Source organism: Rhinichthys klamathensis, unplaced genomic scaffold (assembly GCF_029890125.1).
Source record: "Rhinichthys klamathensis goyatoka isolate OS25496 unplaced genomic scaffold, OSU_Roscu_1.1 h1tg000264l_1, whole genome shotgun sequence".
In the NCBI taxonomy this organism is placed as follows: Eukaryota; Metazoa; Chordata; class Actinopteri; order Cypriniformes; family Leuciscidae; genus Rhinichthys; species Rhinichthys klamathensis.
In genome coordinates, this window is record NW_026606785.1 from 1,738,223 (window position 1) to 1,760,085 (window position 21,863).

The following is a 21,863-nucleotide window of genomic DNA, read 5'->3' on the forward strand; positions in this document are numbered from 1 at the left end:
CAAGGTTTCTAAGCAAAAGATGGACGCATGTTTTCTCAGTCCTGTTACCGAAACTCATTTATTTCTGTTGTGTTGTGGCTTATTTCGTTTTATTGTGAAGACCGACTCGATAAGGGAACGGCCCTTAACCGCCCTTAGATATTACACAAAGTGTAATATCTAAAATATTAGATAAAATATTTAAAAACATAGATTGGATATAAAGTCAAACAACAATGCAAAACAAATCTGATTTCTGATAGATTTTAATCATTATATTTCATGGTAAAGTTTAGAGATAGAGAGTGGGGACATGCAGAAAATGCTATTTTTTAGTGTTCTATGTAGTTTTTATTTATGTTTTTAATTATACATTTTAAATTTGTAGTTAGCTTAATGTGCAGGACATTTTGCTTAATAATAAAATGTATTTTAGAGTTAATTTTCATGCAATTTTATACATATAATGACCTGGGGACAGAAATGTCACCCTTTCGGTGGAATGGCTTTTATAATAACTTGGAAATATGTTGTCTAATGCATACAGTTGTGAGTTGGGAGATGGAAAAACCCGAAGCAGACCGAGTGTTGTCCAGATCTGAATGGCAGCGCGTCCAGGACCGTGTGAACGGAGTGAATCGTCACAGCAGAAGTGTAATAGCAGCGGCTGAACAGCGGGAGGCGCTGCACATGCGCTCTAAAGAGCTCGTCAAACACTGGCCCAACACCATAGCTGTGAGTGACAGCATCGCACTGGAGTTACTGCATTTGTAGCTCTCTTATTGTGCGGGGCTCCGTACTTCCTAAAACTATATATGCGTAAACATCATGCTTTTTAATGACCTAATCACTTTTAAGGAAGAAAATAGGCCTTTTTATGAGTCTTTATTAAGAAATAAGAATAATTTATTTAAATTATAAATTATTATGATTATTAAAGTAAAGACGTCTGTCTATAGAAACATTGTCAGACACTTTTATTGTTTTTATATAGCCTTATTTAGACTTCTCGCTGTCTAATTTTCTTTTTGTGTCTGTGCCCCTATTATAATACTAAGTTTGTTACAATTTGGTATAATGTTAAATTGTAATTTGAATGTCATCTTGATGTGATATTTTAGTTTTTCTTCATTAAAAATAAATAAATAAAAGAATACCTGGGTCTCTGAGGGTTATAATATGAGACTGGATGTTTACAGTAACAAAGTACAACAAACAAATCTGATTTTGTCCTTACAGGGAGAACGACTGAAAAAACTGGAGGCGAAATCAATTCGAGAGGCGATGGAAGAGGAGGAGAAGAAACGTATCGACTTGGAAGCAGCAAGATATCAGGCCCAGATACGAAAGGAGATAATTGAGGAAACTAAAACCCAGCAGTACCACCAGACGGACAGAGTCAAAGGCCTCCATGTGTGTGTCTTACGTTATTAGACCACAAGTGTTTTTCTGTGGTGAAATGTTAGTAGAAACGATCCTCTTGTTGTTCTAGAGCGCTCTGAGGCTGGCGGAGGTCCTGAAGGAAAGAGAGGCTCAGATCGAGCTCAAGCGCATGAGGCAGAACGCCAGCAGAGCCGTGGACAGAGAGATCTTGGCCCGAATGGCTTGCAGAGAAGAGCAGGCGGTCCAGCAGGAGCGACAGAAAGCACTGCAGAGAAAACGAGACCAACTGGCCATTTCTGAGTGCTTGAAACTACAGTAAGGAGAAATTAAAGTGCATTTATGCTTCAGTGCATACACAGCTAACACAAATATGCTCTAAGGACTTTTTGATAACGTTCCAATTAAGATATAAATGTTATTTCTGAATGTTCCCTAAACGTTCAAAGTGTCAACAACATTTAAAATGTTTTTATTTATTTTTATTCTTCAAACACTGTGGGAATGTTACTTTTGAACAGTGTTGGGGAAAGTTACTTTTAAAAGTAATACATTACAATATTGTGTTACGTTAAAATTAACTAATTGTATTACTTAGTTAGTTTAATGGAAAGTAGTGTTATGTTAATGTTGTTACTTTTTCTGTAAAAAAAAAACACTCCACGAATTATGTATAAGTTCTGTTTTGTGTTAATGTTTTGAGAACATGATTAAAGACCAGATAACTTTGAACAAACATAATGTTACTAGAAGAACGTTTGTTCGTAACTTTGAGAGAACCGTATCTAAAGTTCTGAGAACATTCCCTGTTAGCTGGGAATCACCTTAATGTGTCAATGTGTCTGACGTTTCCTCCTTTATTAGGGTTAAGGAGCATGACATGAAGAAGGAGCAGGAGAGGAGAAGGGAGGCTGAAGAGATGAAGCAACTCCGAGATCTTCATCTGAGGGAACAGGCCATCAAAGAGCGCCAGAATCGAGAAGTGAAGAGAAAAAGAATGATTGCTTTTCGTGTAAGCCGGTTGTTGGACAACATTCACACTGTAAAAGCAGATCGAATCAGATGCGGTTTTGAAATCCCTTCTTCTGTCTTCCATCAGGACCATTTGACCAACAGAGAGCTGACAAAAGCAGCGGAGGCTCGGAGGCAAGAGGAAGAGGAGGAGAAGAGAAAGCAGATCGCCAGCCAGAGCGAAAAAGTGACGAGAATGAGGAGAGAAAAACAGGAGGAAACATTTAGGTATTGTACATTTAGGTATTGTACATAAGACAATGGAAATGCGTCCTGTGGTGGATATTAATCACACTCATTAGTGTCAGAAATTAACTTCTTTATTTTCAGGAGCATTTTTGCACATTTATGAGGGCTAACACGCATCAAAAACACAGCATGCTGATTAATTATGTTAAACACTTCCAACCCATACTAACATTTATATATTAAATGCTTAGACAACAGATAAAATAACTTTGGGTGCATTTTAGGCATTTTTGTTACTTTAAAACTGTGAATCTCTAGAGATCATGGGCTTCCAGTGATATTTTAGTATTATTTATAGTATACAGTATTTAGCAATGTTTTGAATGACCTTTTATTATTATTTTCAGAATTGTGTGCTTTTGTCATTTTTCCCCCTGTTTTTTTTATTTTATTTCTTTTGAGTTTTATTTTATATTTACTTCAGTTTTAGTAATTTTAGTACTTCAACTTGCAAAGTGAAATGTTATTTCAATTAGTTGCCAAGGCAACATTTCTAAGTTCAAGGTTAAAGTTTCTCATCTAATATTTTTATTTTTAGCTTCCTAACACTGTAAAACCTAACGCTCAAAATAATCCATTGTTTTGAGTAGAGCCAACTCACATTATACAAATTAGTTCCATCAAATTAACATACGATACTTACAATTTTATGAATATTTTAACATTTATTTTTTCTTTTGAGTTCACAAAACTGACACATTTTAAGTAAGTTGAATTGTTTCGTTGTTTTGAGTTCTATGAACTTGTTTCTTTTAATTTTGACAAACTTAAATTTAACTGAAACTGGGCTGGGATTTTTATTTCCCAGCATGCTTTGCAATGACACTCAAAAGGGAGAGTAAATGCTAAAATTAAGTGTCATATAATGGTTTTTGTGCCAGATTAATGTTAAGTGGGAGATTTAGTAGTGTTTAATGTTTTGTTATGCTAGTTTAGAAGAGTTTCTGTTATGTTGGGTTTTTTGGGGAGTTACCATCATGGCCGGTGACGAGTTTGGTTTGAGAACAGTGTGTGTTAAATGTTTTAAGTTGATGTACTCATTCCGCAAGGGCTATGATATGCTGATACTATAGGTAGCACTTATTGAATTAGCTGGTTAAATCCAGCCAAGTTTCCACTACTAAAAATATTGAAGTTGAGATTACATGAGAATTTTAAGTTGTGTATGAATTATCTTACTCAAATATTTCAAGTTAAAAGCAATTAAAATATATTATTACAAAACAAAAATCTGCAAGCTCTGCTTACTTACACATTCAATTTCTTAACTTAAACAATTTGATGTAACTGATTACCTCAAATTATTTGAGTTTTGCTAACTTAGTTATTCGGGTGTATTTAATCAACTAGAAACTGCTCTAAGTGTTTGTTTCAAATTCAAACGTGCTTGCAAACCAGTTCCAATCTTTAATTTGTCTGTGAAAGGTATTTTGGGAACATTGACATATCATTTGACATCCACATTCTTACAACTTGCTCATTCATGAATCACATCTAACTGGGAAGGTTATTGAATTAATGGAAGTTCACTGAGTGGGAAGCCTGGAGAAAGTATAATTCTTTCCACTGTCTCAGAACTGGGCTTGTATTTGTCTTTATTTTTGCCTTTTAGAGCGTCAAAGACATAGAGAGACTGTTATACAGAAGTTAGCCGTGCAGAAGCAGGAAAAAATCAGCAATGAGGAAGATATCATCGCAAAAGCAGTCGCTGAACGTGAGGCCAGACGGGCCCGAGTGCAGCGCGAGAAAGAAGAAAAACATGCAGCCATGTTGAAATCTATCTCTGCACACAGAGAATCCAGGGTAAATGACCTATTCCTAATGTTTTTATACATCGTTAGTCTCATAGCATAATAGCTATGAGGCTAACGACATGTAAACATTTTTAAATCTCCGCTCCGCGTCATGCCTAACAACGGCCCTCAGCTGTTCCACTGTAAAACACGGCTTCGCGGGGCTTATTGCTTAATTTTACCACAGTGATGCTGGGTTTATGAGCATCACACGGTTTATATATAGAATTTGAAATGCATTTATTGAAATAAACATTTTTCTCAACTCTATATCAGAGGCAAGAGCTGGAACGAAAGGCAGAGGAAGAAAAACAGAAAGCTCTGGAGATGCTGAATGCAAAGAAGGAAGCAGATCAAATCTTCATGGAGAAGCAAAAACTTCAAGCTCAAAAAGCTAAAGAAGAAGGAAAAGCACTCCAATACACATACATACAACAAATGAAAGAAAGTGCGTTCAGCTTTTAAAAAAAATACTATTAAGCATCCACCCTAGACAACGCATCTGCGATAATATTGTCTATTCCCCGGACATGCACAATTTGGAGGTTAAAAGGTTGAAGCAATCAGCGCATTAACCTACGATTTGAATTGTATATGCGACTGAGGAATTTGAGTGGGTCATGGTCAGTATAGACCTTAACTGGATGTACCGTAGAACCTAAATACACTTTCGAAGTGTTGAATAGCCAGGACTAAAGCCAAAGTCTCTTGCTTGATAGTGGAGTACTTTCGCTGGGCAGAATTACATTTCTTAGAGAAGAAACTCACGGGATGGTTTACGTTGTCTACGCCTGATTGCAAAAGTACGGCACCGGCGCCTACGCTGCTGGCGTCCACAGCAAGCTGAAGGCGAGTGTAATAAGACTTTAGCCATGAAAATGTCACAAGTAACAGAAATAAGCGCAAATGTTAGAGCATGTCAGAACACCTCAGGGACCCAGAAAACCCCTCAGACCCCAGAGGGTTAAAATGTCAACAGCCTTAGATAGAACAGGTGTCGTCCAGAACGGTCGGAGAAAAGGCTCGAGAAAACAAGGTTTTTAAAGAATTCAAAATACTGCACAACAGGGGGGCGCTGCCGAGCATCAATGGAGTAGGACGTGAGTTTGTTAGCTCCTGCCGATTTCAGTTAATATTGTTATTTTTCTGCGCTTTTTCGTTACATATTTAGTATAGTTTTACTCCTCAACATTTTTTACTAAAAAGTCTAACTCCGGACTGCATAAGATGGCTGGAAAGATTTCTAAAACTCGCAAAACTATTTAGACACAACTGCGGCCTGGTCTGCAAGTTGCGACCGCGTCTTCGAGTGGATCATCTGTTACCTCAGAGGTCGAGGGCACCTCGACGGATGCCAACCTTGACATCGCTGCACTCAAGCTCGAGTTATTGGCCTCGGTGAGGAAAGATATTGCTGATATTTTTAAAAAGGAACTCCAGGATACTCTCGGGGATGCTTTGCCTACTATTAAGCTTGACCTGCAAGCGGTGAAGTCACAGCTGGCGAATGATAAAGCTGCTACCGATGCTACCATGTCTGAGCTAAAAGGTACGGTCGGAGAGATGGAGCACGCACTCACCGAGTGCTCAGATGACATCGCCGAGATGAAAACAACTATCGAGCGCTTCACAGCTAACATAGCCATGCTGGAAAATAAATGTGAAGACTTGGAGTCCAGATCACGGCGTAACAACATCAGGATAGTGGGAGTACCGGAGGGCCCTGACACCTGTACCACGGCTGCTGTGGCCGCCTTACTGAAGGAAGCGTTCAATCTGGAAAAGGAGCCGCTTTTGAAACCGGTTCCACCGGACCCTCCAACCCAAACCCAAGCCTGGTGATCGTCCACGAGCCATTGTGTGCAGATTTCATTATTACAGTGACTGTGTTGACATTCTGCGCCGCGCGAGAGAGCTCCGGCAGATTAAAGTCAGAGACGCGACCGTCTCAGTTTTCCCTGACCACACTGTCAAGATAGCTCGGGCTCGGGCTGCATTCAACGAGGTCAGACGTCAACTTCGTGGCATTGACGGTGCTCGATATGGTCTGTTTCATCCAGCGCGTCTTCGCATCACATACAACGGTGTTGAGAAGGATTTCGTTTCTGCGGAGGAAGCCAGCGACTTTGTCAAAACTTTGGTTCCTGGGTGAGCTCCAACAGCGTTTCTGATCTATGTTCTAGTAGGCCTATTCCTTAGAGGTTGTGAATACAGCAGTCTTAATTTGTTTAGTATTAGGTGGTTTTCTAGCTTGCTGCACTTACTAGATCTGATCAACATTACCTCATTTTATGCTTTCTGCATCTATTTGCACAGGACTGAGGGCCCACTGTTATTTGTATTTTCGCGTGCTTTACTGTATTCATGCGCATATGTTTAACGTTAAATAGTGTTGAGATCAGCGGGAGTTTTTTTCTCTTTTTTTCTTCTCTTACTTTTGTTTGGTTTGCATGGTCTCCGAGTTGTTCAACGGTGTTGTGGACAACTTTTGTTTACTGTGGGAAGCACTGCTGTCTCCTTTGTTCTGTGGTTATATGGGGACTTTGGGTGCATTTGTGTTTAGGGGTATGTTGGGAGGGGAGGGGGGCCCACCTCGGCTCTATATGATCATTTTCAAAAATAAATTCTTTTTTTTTTCAAATGGTTAATGGCAATATAGATCCCAGCATTGCTGGGTCAGGCACACCTCTCAGATTCATCAGTTGGAATATCAGAGGTATGGGTAATCCTGCTAAGAGATCTAAGGTTTTTGCACACTTGAAACGTTTAAACTCTGATTTAGTTTTTTTGCAGGAGACTCATCTTCGTGTTAAAGACCATGTTAGGTTAGATTGCCCTTGGGTAGGTCAAGTCTTTCACTCAAACTTGAATTCAAAAGCTAGGGGAGTCGCTATTCTAATTAACAAAAAAGTCCAGTTCTCATCCACTGACGTTATTGCTGATAGGAATGGCAGATACCTCATGGTTGCTGGTACCCTGATGCAAAAAAAGGTTTTGTTGGTGAATGTATATGCCCCGAACTTCGATGATGTTGAATTCGCTAACAGATTGCTGAGTAACATCCCCTTCTTGAATACACACCTGCTGATTTTCGGTGGGGATTTAAATTGTGTTTTCGACCCAATCTTAGATCAGTCTAATCCTCGAAATGTATCTCAATCTGCTATGTCTAAAACTTTCTCTGATTTTATGAAACAGTATGGTCTTATTGATCCATGGAGATCTCGTAACCCCTCTATTAAAAAATTCTCTTTCTTTTCCCAGGTGCACCATTCATATTCTAGGATTGATTATTTTTTTATTGACAGTACGCTTAATTCATGTGTTAATTCTTCGGACTATTTAGGTATTGTAATCTCTGACCATTCACCTTTACTATTAGATATTCAACTTTCTACCTATAAACGTAGCCCACCACTTTGGAGATTTAACATTTAATATTCAATAATATTATTGATCTGCCAATTTCTTTTAGAAACAAACTTTGTTATATTGTTTTCATGTTATCACTGTGAAGCGCTTTGATACAATCTGTATTGTAAAAAGCGCTATATAAATAAAGGTGACTTGACTTGACTTGAATTTAACTCTCTCCTTTTGGCAGACCAAGAATTCTGCAAATTCATTTCAAACTCTATTGATGAGTTCTTGTCTTTCAATCATAATGAATCATCTTCATATTCATTGCTGTGGGAGACACTTAAATGTTACCTGAGAGGTCAAATTATTTCTTATTCTGCTCTTTCTAATAAAAAGATTAATGCCAGGCTTAATGCACTTACATCTGTGATTGGGGACCTTGATCAAAGATTCGCGCTGAACCCTTCTCCAGAACTTCTTAAGCAGCGTCTTGATCTGCAAGCAGAATTTGATCTCATCTCAACTAAAGAGGCAGAGCGCTTGCTATTACGCAGCCGTGGCTCATACTACGAATATGGCGACAAGGCAAGTCGTTTACTGGCACATCAGTTACGACGGCAGGCCACTTCCCGTCTGATACCTACTATTAAAAACACGTATGACACTATTACTACAGACCCCTTGGAAATTAATGCTATTTTTAAATCATTTTACTCTTTATTATATAAATCTGAATTTCCTACTGACAACACTAAAATGAATACATTTCTTCAGAATCTTTCGAACCCTGTCATTGATACAAATACTGCCACGCAAATGGACTCTCCACTCTCTCTTGAAGAAGTATTAATAGCAATTAATGCTATGCAATCTAATAAAGCCCCAGGCCCCGATGGGTTTCCGATTGAATTTTTTAAAAAATTTATTGGCAAATTGGCACCGTTACTTTTATCCGTATTCAATGAATCCCTAGAAAGTGGTTCATTACCACCAACCTTGACACAAGCCACTATCGCTCTCCTTCTCAAAAAGGACAAAGATTCGACCTCCTGTGGGTCTTACAGACCATTGTCTTTGCTTAATGCTGACGTCAAGGTATTGGCTAAAGTAATTGCATCCCGCTTAGAGAATGTGCTTCCTCATATTATATCTGATGAGCAAAATGGTTTTATAAAGGGACGTCAACTGTTTTTTAGTACCCGTACACTTTTCAATATAATTTATTCAAAACACTCGGCTGAACTTCCTGAGCTTGTGATTTCTTTAGACGCAGAAAAGGCATTCGATAGGGTAGAGTGGGAATACTTGTTTGCAGTTCTGAAAAAATTTGGATTTGGTGAAAAATGTATTTCTTGGATTCGCCTCCTTTACTCATCCCCCAAGGCTAGTGTTCATACTAATGATGTTTATTCTGATTATTTTGCCCTTGGACGTGGAACTCGCCAAGGTTGTCCTTTATCACCTTTGCTCTTTGCTATTGCTATCGAGCCTCTGTCAATTACATTAAGATCTTCCCCTTTATTCAAAGGTATCACCCGTAATGGATTCGAATATAAATTATCACTTTATGCGGATGATTTGTTATTGTATATAACTGATCCTACACTTTCCATCCCTGCGGTTTTGGGTATTCTGGAGAACTTCAGCGCTTTTTCAGGTTACAAATTAAATTTGGAGAAAATTGAGTGTTTTCCCATTAATACTGCAGCATGTCAGTTGCAACAGTCAGATTTGCCTTTTCGATTTAGTCCATCAGGGTTCCAAATACCTAGGTGTTAATGTGACTCGTTCTTTATCTAGCCTTGCGTCTGCGAATTTCACTCCCCTTATCTCTAGGATTACATCTAATATTCAAAGATGGGGTAACCTCCCCCTTTCACTAATCGGCAAGATTAATGTTGTTAAAATTAATATTTTACCGAAATTTCTTTTTTTATTCCAGTCAATTCCTCTTTTTTTGCCAAAACATTTCTTTGACTCATTTGATAAGATAATTTGTTCTTTTATTTGGGGCGGAAAATCACCTAGTATTCGTAAAACTCTACTGCAGAGATGCAGACTTAATGGAGGACTGGCATTACCTAATTTTTTAACTTACTATTGGGCGGCTCACATCCATAAACTTTGCTACTGGTTAAAATCCCCTGGATCCTCTTGGTGTAAACTAGAACTATCATCCTGTAGGGGATCTTCTATACCTGCTCTACTTTATTCCTCTTTACCTACGAAACCTTCTCTATACACTGATAATCAAGTGGTTCTTAACACACTCAAAATCTGGTATCAATTTAGACGACACTAAATTTGTAGATGCATCTTCCTTGGGTCCTATCAATAACAACCATTTATTTCCTCCATCACTTTCGGACTCGACATTTTTACTGTGGTATGACAAGGGTGTTTTGCAATTCAGAGATTTATATGTAGATGGTGTCTTTGATAGCTTTACCAATCTGTCATCTCGCTTTGAACTCCCTGTTACTCATCTGTTTCGCAATTTTCAAACTCGCAACTTTGTGGCTAAGTGTTTCCCTAATTTCCCTTCTTTACCTCCAGTGCATCGGTGGGAAACCATGCTTTCATTTGTCCCTCATCACAGGGGAATCATTTCAAAGCTATATGACATTATCTTAGCTTTTAGCGACCATTCAAATGACAAACTTAAGGGTACATGGGAAAGGGAACTGGGAATACAAATACAGGAGGAGTCTTGGGAACAGGCCATAGAGAGGATACGTTCTACCACCTCTTGTGCTCGTCTTGGACTTATTCAATTCAAGGTTTTACATAGGGTACATTTCTCTAAGCTTAGACTATCTGAAATATATCCGGAAGTGGAAGACAAATGTGATAAATGCCATGGCTCCCCTTGTCATCTTAGCCACATGATTTTTTTTTTGTCCTGATTTGGTAGATTTCTGGGTGGCTTATTTTAATATTATGTCCTCTGTTCTTGGGGTAAATCTCCAACCTTGTCCTCTGATTGCTATATTTGGGATTCCTGACCCCTCAATGGCACTTAACCGTACACAAAAGGACATCATAGCTTTCACATCCTTACTAGCAAGACGCTCCTTATTGCTACATTCTAAGTCTGCTAAATATCCTTCTATCTCCCGTTGGCTCAGAGACATCATGTATTTTTTTAAACTTGAGAAAATTAAATATACATTGAGAGGATGTATTCAAGAAACCAATTTGAAATGATTAGAGCTTTGTGACATGGTGGAAGTAGCCATCAGAGGATGGGTACATGGTGGCCATAAAGGGATGGACATGGTCAGAAACAATGCTCAGGTAGGCCGTGGCATTTAAACGATGCCCAATTGGCACTAAGGGGCCTAAAGTGTGCCAGGAAAACATCCCCCACACCATTACACCACCACCACCAGCCTACACAGTGGTAACAAGGCATGATGGTTCCATGTTCTCATTCGGTTTACGCCAAATTCTGACTCTAACATCTGAATGTCTCAACAGAAATCGAGACTCGTCAGACCAGGCAACATTTTTCCAGTCTTCAACTGTTCAATTTTGGTGAGCTCTTGCAAATTGTAGCCTCTTTTTCCTATTTGTAGTGGAGATGAGTGGTACCCGGTGGAGTCTTCTGCTGTTGTAGCCCATCCGCCTCAAGGTTGTGCGTGTTGTGGCTTCACAAATGCTTTGCTGCATACCTCGGTTGTAACGAGTGGTTATTTCTGTCACGGGATGGGTAAATCAGGAAGCGAGGATCCAAGTGCAGGAAGGATATTTATTAAACAAACAAAACAAACTACAAACCAAAACTATCCCATAGGGGAAAACAAGAGAGAACTCGGGTATGCACTGAAAACACAAGGGAAACATAGATAACGAACCAGCACAGGACTGCAAACACAGGGAGACTAAATAGGGAACAAACAAAGGAACATAACGAGGCAGGCAGGTAAGGGACATTAAACAATAACGAGATAACAAGATGGGCGGGGTTTGACAATTGACAGGAGAGCACATGGCACAAGGAAATAACATGACAGCCATGTGCTCACAACAGACCAGACTAACACAAACACATGACAAACCGGGAGTGTCACAGCTCTGTCACTATACCAAGAGAAAACCCAGACAAGGGTGACAGAACTGTGACACTACCCCCCCTCAAATGAACGCCACCTGGCGTTCCCAAGGAGGGACACCAAAAACAAGACAAGAACATCAAACGTGCAAGACCAAAGAGCAGACAAGACAAGCAGATCAGAACACTTACACAGAGAGGGGAGGGAGGGATGGCAGCCAGGGAGGGACGGGAGGGTTGAGCCAGGGGGGGAAGGGCGGGTCCCGACTCCAGGCTGAAGACCAGGGTGGCTCAGACAGCCCATCGGGCGGCCAGGGTGGATCCGGCTGTGCAGGCGGCAAGGGCGGATCCGGCTGTGCAGGCGGCAAGGGCGGATCCGGCTGTGCAGGCGGCAAGGGCGGAGAAGGCTGTGCAGGCGACCAGGGCGGAGCAGGCTGTGCAGGCGACCAGGGCGGAGCAGGCTGTGCAGGCGACCAGGGCGGAGCAGGCTGTGCAGGCGACCAGGGCGGAGCAGGCTGTGCAGGCGACCAGGGCGGAGCAGGCTGTGCAGGCGACCAGGGCAGTGAAGCCCGTTCAGACGGCCATGGCGGTGAACCCCATTCGGACAGCCATGGTGGAGAGAACCCTTCGAGTGGCCATGGTGGAGAGAACCCTTTGGGCGGCCATGGAGCAGGAACAGACACCGGCTCAGAAACAGAAGCAGACACCAGCTCAGGATCAGAAGCAGACACCGGCTCGGCGACAGCCATCTTGTCCGGAGACACTGGCTCGGCGTGAACAGTCTCTGGATCGGCAGACGTGACGTGAACAGTCTCTGGATCGGCAGACGTGACGTGTTTGGGCGGCGCCGGCGGGACAAGGCGTCTGGGTGGCGCCGTCAGGGCGAGACGCTTGGGTGGCGCCGTCAGGGCGAGACGCTTGGGTGGCGCCGTCAGGGCGAGATGCTTGGGTGGCGCCGTCAGGGCGAGACGCTTGGGTGGCGCCGGCAGGGCGAGACGCTTGGGTGGCGCCGGCAGGGCGAGACGCTTGGGTGGCGCCGGGAGGGCGAGACGCTTGGGTGGCGCCGGCAGGGCGAGACGCTTGGGTGGCGCCGGCAGGGCGAGACGCTTGGGGATGGCTTCCAAGCCCTGTGGAATCGCCGACGACCCTCTCCTCCTCCTCCGTTTACGAGATCTCGGCGGTGCAAAAGGAAGAGTGGACTTTGGAATCGCCGAAGTCAGAACCTCCAGGACGACAGCAGGCTGCTCGGGGACGGCCTCCGGGACGACAGCAGGCTGCTCGAAGACGGCCTCCGGGGCGACAGCAGGCTGCTCGAAGACGGCCTCCGGGGCGACAGCAATAGTTGGCACCTGCTTCCTCCTCCTCCGCCGTGTCTGATGGCGAGGTGGGGGCGCCAAGCCTTCCGCCTCTGGAACCGCTGCAGGTTCTCCGAGGTCCACTGGGACCGCTGTAGTCTGCCTCACTGCGGGGCTCCTTAGTCGGTCCAGACAGTCAACGAACCCCCAGAACGTTAAGCGGTCCAGTCCCGCCATTGTCCACACATCGATGGGCTCATCAAGGGCATAGTTAAAAAGGTCCTTAAGGGCTGTCTCACCTAGCCCCAGCCCCTCTGCAGCGGAACTAAATTTAAGCGCAAAGTCTCTCACATTCGTTCCCTTTTGACGAAGGGAACTCAAGGCGGTGAATTTAACGATGCGCTCGTACTGCGGGCAAAAAATAGGAGGGACTGGTCGCTGGTGTGAATCCTTCCGCTGAATCCTCATCTTTGGCTGGTTCGTTCTGTCACGGGATGGGTAAATCAGGAAGCGAGGATCCAAGTGCAGGAAGGATATTTATTAAACAAACAAAACAAACTACAAACCAAAACTATCCCATAGGGGAAAACAAGAGAGAACTCGGGTATGCACTGAAAACACAAGGGAAACATAGATAACGAATCTGTTACCTTATCGACTACAGTAAAAGACCTGGGTGTTATACTAGACCGCAACTTGTCTTTCGAAAATCATATTTCGTATGTTACAAGAACAGCTTTTTTCCACCTTAGAAACATTGCTAAATTACGTAACATGCTATCTGTTTCTGATGCAGAAAAGTTAGTTCATTCATTCATGACCTCGAGACTAGATTACTGTAATGCTTTATTAGCTGGTTGTCCTGCATCCACAATAAACAAGCTACAGTTAGTCCAAAATGCAGCCGCTAGAGTTCTTACTAGGTCGAGAAAATATGATCATATAACACCGATTCTATCATCTCTGCACTGGTTACCTATTAAGTTCCGTATCAATTACAAAGTACTACTACTGACCTATAAAGCCCTAAATGGTTTAGCTCCTGTGTATTTAATGGATCTTCTATCGCCCTACAATCCATCGCGTTCTTTAAGATCCCGAAATTCGAGGCTTCTGGTCATTCCTAGGATATCTAAGTCCACTAAAGGAGGGAGGGCGTTCTCATATTTAGCTCCTAAACTCTGGAATAGCCTTCCTGATATTGTTCGTGGCTCAGACTCGCTCTCCCAGTTCAAAACTAGATTAAAGACGCATCTCTTCAGCCAAGCATTCACATAATGCTTACCTTTTATACCACTGTTGAATCAGATCGACTGCATTAATATTATGAACAGCAGCTACGCTAATTATCTCCCATCTGCTTTTCTGCTGTTATCTCGGGACGCTAGTCCCGAGGTAAATAGCGTTCGTCAGCTCCAGTTTGTATCCAGCCTCTCACGGAGACTTCAGATGCTCCAACACCTGCGATGAGACGACTCGACGCCTGTGAAGAGACGACTCAACGCCGGCGATATGTTATGCCCTAAATTAATACATGATGATTAACTAACTATATTCTTCTATGTACATTTCTGAAATGCACTTTCTGTAAAGCTGCTTTGAAACAATATGTATTGTGAAAAGCGCTATACAAATAAATTTGAATTGAATTGAATTGAATTAATTGGGGAAGAGACATTGCGCTCAAACACATGTATAGGAACAAACACCAGAGCTGGGGGACGTAATACCCCCACCCCGAAATGGTGACCTGTCGCCATACCTGGAACATGAGAACACTCATTTTTACTCACGAATTCTGTGTTTCAGCTCAATGTTTGAGCCAACCCAGACAATAGAGTTCCAGCTATAAATAATCACTACCTCGTTCAAGGCGTATCTGCATGCGAAAAGAAGTTAGAATTACACAGGAATGTATTATTTTGGCGTATATGGTTAAGTCACAGGCAAATCGCAACTATGCGCGACGCAATACCTAGTATTGCTACAGACTTACATTAGGTTAGCAAGCCCAATAAATTAAAATAAATCCCAAAACAATCTATATATATATATATATATATATACATATAGTGTTGTTTTATTATTATTAACTATAACCTAAATGTATAGACCATATTCAGTAAATAAGGACACATGCAAGTTCATTTTCACAATAAACAAAACGTTTTTGTTTTTTTCCAAGTAAATTTTTTTTTTAATACTATTAAGCATCCACCCTAGACAACGCATCTGCGATAATATTGTCTATTCCCCGGATATGCACAATTTGGAGGTTAAAAGGTTGAAGCAATAGACTCCAGCGCATTAACCTACGATTTGAATTGTACATGCGACTGAGGAATTTGAGTGGCTCATGGTCAGTATAGACCTTAACTGGATGTACCGTAGAGCCTAAATACACTTCGAAGTGTTGAATAGCCAGGACTAAAGCCAAAGTCTCTTGCTTGATAGTGGAGTACTTTCGCTTGGCAGAATTACATTTCTTAGAGAAGAAACTCACGGGATGGTTTACGTTGTCTACGCCTGATTGCAAAAGTACGGCACCGGCGCCTACGCTGCTGGCGTCCACAGCAAGCTGAAGGCGATCGAAGAAGAGGAGAAGAAACGTCTCGACATAGAAGAAGAGAAATACCAGGCCCAGATACGAAAGGAGGCCATTGAGAAAGCAGAAACCAAGCAGTATACCAGACCGACAGAGTGAAAGGCCTCCATGTTCGTGTCTTACGTTATTAGACCACAAATCGTCGTGCGAAAAAAGAACTGAAAGACTCTGTGGCAAAGAACACCGCTCTCATTGTTGAGGAGGAAACCCAGTTCCAGAAATACGCCAATCAAGTCATCGAAACAGCCGAGAAGGCAGGGAGAAACATCTACCCACTCCTAAAGAACAAGCGGTCAGTCCGTAGATACGGCAAGAGCGTGCAAGCGTTTTTATAATTAATATCCAGTTCTCCTGTTGCTCAGTTTACTATTTGACACAAGGCAAGGCTATTTCGATTCTTTGCATTGAGTGAAATTAAAGTTAAAGACATCAAAATAAAAATGGAATTCACTTGAACAATATTTTGATGAGAACAAAAAGTGCCACATCAACTGTAGTTTCGTAGGTATAACCGGACAAAATATGAACAATAGCTAGGAAAAAAACAAGTGGCGATGAAAAACAAATTAATTTATTTTTTAACAAGCATGTAAACAGAACACCTTATCTCAAAGTTGAGAGAACTCAGCTTGGCGGAAAGATCTCTTTTTTCTCCACGAAGGCCCGACCAGCTACAAAGTAGGCAACCTTTCCTGCTTTCCGTGCCTCGTCGACTAACGGCCACAACTTCATTCTACCATCTCTGTCGGCCTTGCAAAGATCCTCTCTAAAACGCAGACCATTTTCCCGTAGATAAGCGGAGTTTTTGGCTGCCGCCCGTACTGCTGCTCTGTGTATACGCGAAGAGAACTGGATGATTACACCGCGGGCAGAATTTTCTTCACACCAACACGATGCACTGTGTCGATCACATCCGGAAGATGGTCAGCGTGCTCTGGCAGTAATTTCTGACAAATGCCAACCACTTCTCTCCTTACATTTTTTTCATCGATATTATCTGACAGGCAGTGTAATTTCAAATTCCAACGTCTGGAATACCGCTCCAATTCAGTGATGCGTGACTCCAATGCGCCGATCCGATTGTTCTCTTTCAACAGTGATGACTCGACTTGGGAAACTTTGGTCTTCACCTCATTCACATCATCACACACGGCGTTAAGCTTTTCTCTCAATCCGGCAATATGAGAGGTGTTGACCGCAACCATCGACTCCAGCTTATCAGGAATGGCTTTTATAATAACTTGGAAATTTGTTGTCTAATGCATACAGTTGTGAGTTGGGAGATAGAGAAATACGAAGCAGACCTAGTTTTGTCCAAATCTGATTGGCAGCGCATGCAGGACAGTGTGAACGGAGTGAATCGTCACAGCAGAAGTGTCATAGCAGCGGCTGAACAGCGGGAGGCGCTGCACATGCGCTCTAAAGAGCTCGTCAAACCCAACACCATAGCTGTGAGTGACAGCATCGCACTGGAGTTACTGCATTTGTAGCTCTCTTATTGTGCGGGGCTCCGTACTTCTTATGCCGGGCGTACACCAAAGGATTTTCACAGTCCCAGACTAAAGACCGGCAGTCTTTAGGAATCTTACTGGAGTCTCGGCGCGCTCCCGTCGTCTCGATCGTTAATTGTGAGGTGATAATCTGCAGTCGGCGACCCGATTTATGCCAGTCTTTCTCTAGTCTTTCATATTAAACATGTTTGATATTATCGCAAGTCCTAGCGTAGTCATAGTGACGTAAAACAATCAACAACCAAAAAAATCGTTCTCAGAAAACCGGAAACAGGAAGCCATCAGTCACAACAAAGAAACACTTATATCCATAATTTCAACACAGCATTTAAAATTATACCCTTTCAAGACATTTAGTTCAAACTATTGTTCTCATCATATAATGATATAGATTCATAACCCCCGGTCATGTGAAAAAGTTAGGTCATCCCATTAAATAGTCAACTCTTTATTAACTCTTTCCCCGCCAGCATTTTTAAAAAAAAGTTGCCAGCCACCGCCAGGGTTTTTGACGATTTTCACTAAACTTTAATGGCCCGCAGAATATTTTCTTCTATGAATATTGTCAGGGTCTTGCTCTGGCAGCTTTGTCTGTGTTGTCTTTGTTTCATGTCTCTATGTTTGTGTTGTGCTTTAACATATGGTTTTGTTTGTGTTGGCCATGTGCTCCTCTGTTCCTGCCTCCTTGTTTCCCTGTACCACACCCTCTTGTCTAGTTGAGTCCTCTTTTGTCTGAGTGTTGTCACCTGTTCCTCATGTTCTCTGCTCCCTTGTTTGAGTCCTCGTTTACCTGAGTGTGGTCACCTGTTCCTTGTCTGAGTGTGCGCACCTGTTCCTCTTGTTCTTAGCTCCCTTGTAGCCACATCGAGATGTGCCTTAATTAGCTCAAATTATGCATAGGGAATTTTAATAATTAATCATGAATATGATTAATATATTGCATATTACAGTTAAATTATCGAAATTGAAAATAGATCGATTGTATATATGAATGGTAAATCATAACGAATTATAATTCCTCATTCATATATCAATGGTCTCATTACAGATCGATTATATGAGACAACTTTAAGGGAATTAATTTAGTTTATCAAACAATCGGTTTGTCCAGCAAACAGCCGTAAGATTAACTTACCAACTTCTCAACAAAGTTATCCCTTTTTATAAACTCCAAGAAATCTCAATGTTCCGGCCGTGAACATTAATTTTTCTCGTGTTTATAAAATTTACGTTACTGATATAGTAACAACTTGTAAAGCTTTGTAGCTATGATATATTCATTTCATTGACTTGTAAATGAGCACTTCAGGATCAATCAAGAATATGGTTTTAATAATTGAAACTACGGATACAGAATTCTACATTTGAACACAGGATACATGTATGTACAGTTAAACAGTAAAACTAACGATACAGACGAGTAACAAACAGGAGTGAGAGAGAGAGAGATTGCGAGGGAGAAAGATGGGGAGGGAGAGAGAGAGAAAGAAGATGAGAGATCTTCTGGTTTGGCAAAATTCATCACAGACACAGAACCTCTGAGTTAGAACAAGACTCAACAGATCTTAAACCTTGAAAGAATGGTAAACGGTTACTTGCACAGGTAACGCTCTCTGGCGTGATGTGAAGAAAGCATGTGTCTGTGTCTCTGTCCTTGCGTCACGCGTTCACGTGGTCTTTCAGAGCGGGCAAAGCGCGTTAGTTTGAAGGAAGGCTTAAAGGTCTTTGGTTCTCCTGGTGTTGCTGAGGAAAACTGTGTCTTGCGTGTGTGTCCTTAGGAGCGGGTGCGTGCTTTCTCAGCCTTTCCGGGCGAGCGTGGTCACTGCAGATTCAAAGAGTCTCCTTCAGGTTGAAGTTGCCGATTACGTTCATTTCACTGAAACTAAACGTAAGAAAAGTCCGAAGACGAAAATAAAGAAAGATTAAAGAAAACGGAGAAAGCCCCCCCTAAGGGGGCCATGGATCCAGAAACCTCTCACAGGAAAAAGCTCTCGTGTTCTCCGAAAGAAACTTCTGTGTCTCTTATGGAGAGGAGGGTTCACGCCTCTGTTTGCGCGAACCAAACATGACCGTCCGCGGATCTGAAGCGGACACAGTTCTCTTTGTCCTGTGGGGGATGCCCACTTCATGAGGAGATTGTATTTGAGCCGTTTGGCTCCTGAAGTATGAAATGTGTAAAATAATGCACCTTACTTCATCATGCTATCGGTATTCGGCTCCGTTAGATTGAGCGAATTACAGACATATCAGACACGTCACATGAAGATTATCGGAATATAGAGTTACATTCATATGCAGAATTACAAGCATCTTTAAAGTTTGCTTAACACACAATAAAATTGTCAGTACTTCCAGTATGGCATGTGACGACATCTAAGCACAAAAATGAATACATTTAAAACATGTAGAGGTACTTTTCTCTGAAAAGTTCCATGGCTGGTGTTTGTGTGTTGGAACATTCTTTTGATGAACTCTTAGACTTCAGAGCTATACACTAGCAAACCACACTTCTATTATAAAGCAAAGCTAATAAGGTATGCATGCGTACAGGAAGGTTGGATACAATTTCTGTGTTATATACATTTATAGGACATTCTTATCCTAAGTTATGCACAAAGACGTCTGTGTTCGTGCATCTGTATGTGTGGCGTGCATCTGTCCATCCGTGGTGTGTCTGTGTGTGTGGAATGGGCAATTGTCTGTCAGCACTCAGGCAGCATTGTGAATTGACTTACTCATTGCACAATGCTCTGTTGTGAGGTGGTCAAACCAAGGAGACCCTAAGGGGTCGCATGGTCTTCGGCCGGACTCGTGATCTCATCTCGAGTCACATGTCCAGAGCTGACTCAACTCGTAAGCAAAGCATTCCGTTGTTCATTCATTAGAGAAAGATGCTGCATGTGCGAGTCAGAGTCAATGATTTAATCAATTCAAAACACTATCCCCTTTGTTTCACGAATGGAAGTTAAGGGGAACTTAACTAAATTAGAATCTAGTTAATTCACTCCCCATACCAGAGCTGGCTCGATTACCTATCTGATTATCACTACACCCTTTATATGTGTTCTCTTGCCCTCATGTGTTGCCAGTTCGTTAGATGTTGTTCTTCTGTATAAATGTTGTGCTACATTGTTTGTTTGACAGTCTAGTAATTTCTAGTCAGAGCTAACTTAAATCTCCTCGTCTAGTCTCGTCGTTTCTTGTGCTTTCTGTGTCTTTTGTCTTCCCTAGTTTGTCCTCCAAGCTGAGCTTCCCTGGCCGCTTATACCATCAGCCAAGCAGCAAGACAGTCTCTTGCGTGCCTTCTGTGTCTACCCTCCCTAGTGATGGCAAAATGAGGCTTCCTGAACCACTGAGACCTCGCAGCCCATTGCTTCACCCAAAGGTTCATTACTCGAAGCTTCATTCAGCATTGCTCACTAGTGACACCTAGCTACTGTGCAAAGAAATAGCAGGCAAATTAATTCATTCTGAACCAATGACCCACCCCCTCCCGCTCTGTTTTATTTATTTATCTTCTTCTCACTGTTAATTTCTCTGTAACCTTTCATTTGCAATAATAAAGAGATCTGTGCAGACATTTGTCCATTGCCTGGGTATGAAATAAAACGTGTATCTTTCTCTGTCTGCATTTACTTGTACAGAGACAACTGTCACACACACAGTTAATTAATTTATTCCAAAAAAAAAAAATGGATAGTGACAGTATGAACAACAAAAGGGACTGTGTTGAGTGCAGTGCTTATGGTGGAGGGACTCGAGGGAGTGTAATAAAGTAAACTGCTGTAAACACCACAGTTTGGGGTGGATGAAGGAAGGATTGCAATAGATTTTTATTGAGAAAATGAATTTTTTGGAAGTGTGTTGGGGTTTAGACAATTCCTCTTCTTGGACAAAACCTCTCCAGCCTTGGAAAAATATCCTTTCACAAGGAACAGAGGATGCAGGGGAACATAAAATGTCAGTGCCAGCGGGTATAAATGAAGATACTGATGCTTCTGTTGAGCCCAGACAGGGGAGGATCTCCTCTTTCTTGCTGGCTCCATTACCAGGATAAAGGAAGATGTCATAAAAAGCAAACAAATCCAAAAGGGCAATCCAAATGAAAAAGCAGTCCAGATCCAAAAATCTAAGCTACCAAAAATACAAAGCAATCCAAATAATCTTATCTAATTAATATAACAAGACTATAATATAGCTTCTATAATTAATAATAACAATTATTATTAATAATAACTATTCTAACCTGATATAATGTAATAATATACAGCCCTAACACGTATATGACACAATAACAACAATGAGAGATCTCTGACTCTCTGACACTACAACTGCTTCTAGCTTCTACTACTCCTGACAACACCCACAAGGTGGCGCGAGTTTCGAACCCCTTTATCCGGAAGCGACACTCAGACCGAACCGATGACGTATCCACACAAACCGAGGCCTCGTTTGTCATCAGTCACGTGATTTTCACGTTAACAACACAAGCCTCGAATCGCGGCTTCATCTGGCACGCCCATTTTTTCTCGACACAAGCTCCGATGCCTCGGTTCAAATGTCACATCACTAACCCTCCCTCCTACTATCATCCTGGGTTGGATTCAGCGCTCTCTCAGCCTGCCT

General features: G+C 41.8%; 1 pseudogene; it reads left to right on the top strand.

The window, feature by feature from the left end:
• Positions 1-540: 540 nt before the first annotated feature.
• The window catches only part of LOC130102007 (cilia- and flagella- associated protein 210-like), a 42,659-nt pseudogene continuing 21,336 nt past the window's right edge, over positions 541-21,863 (top strand).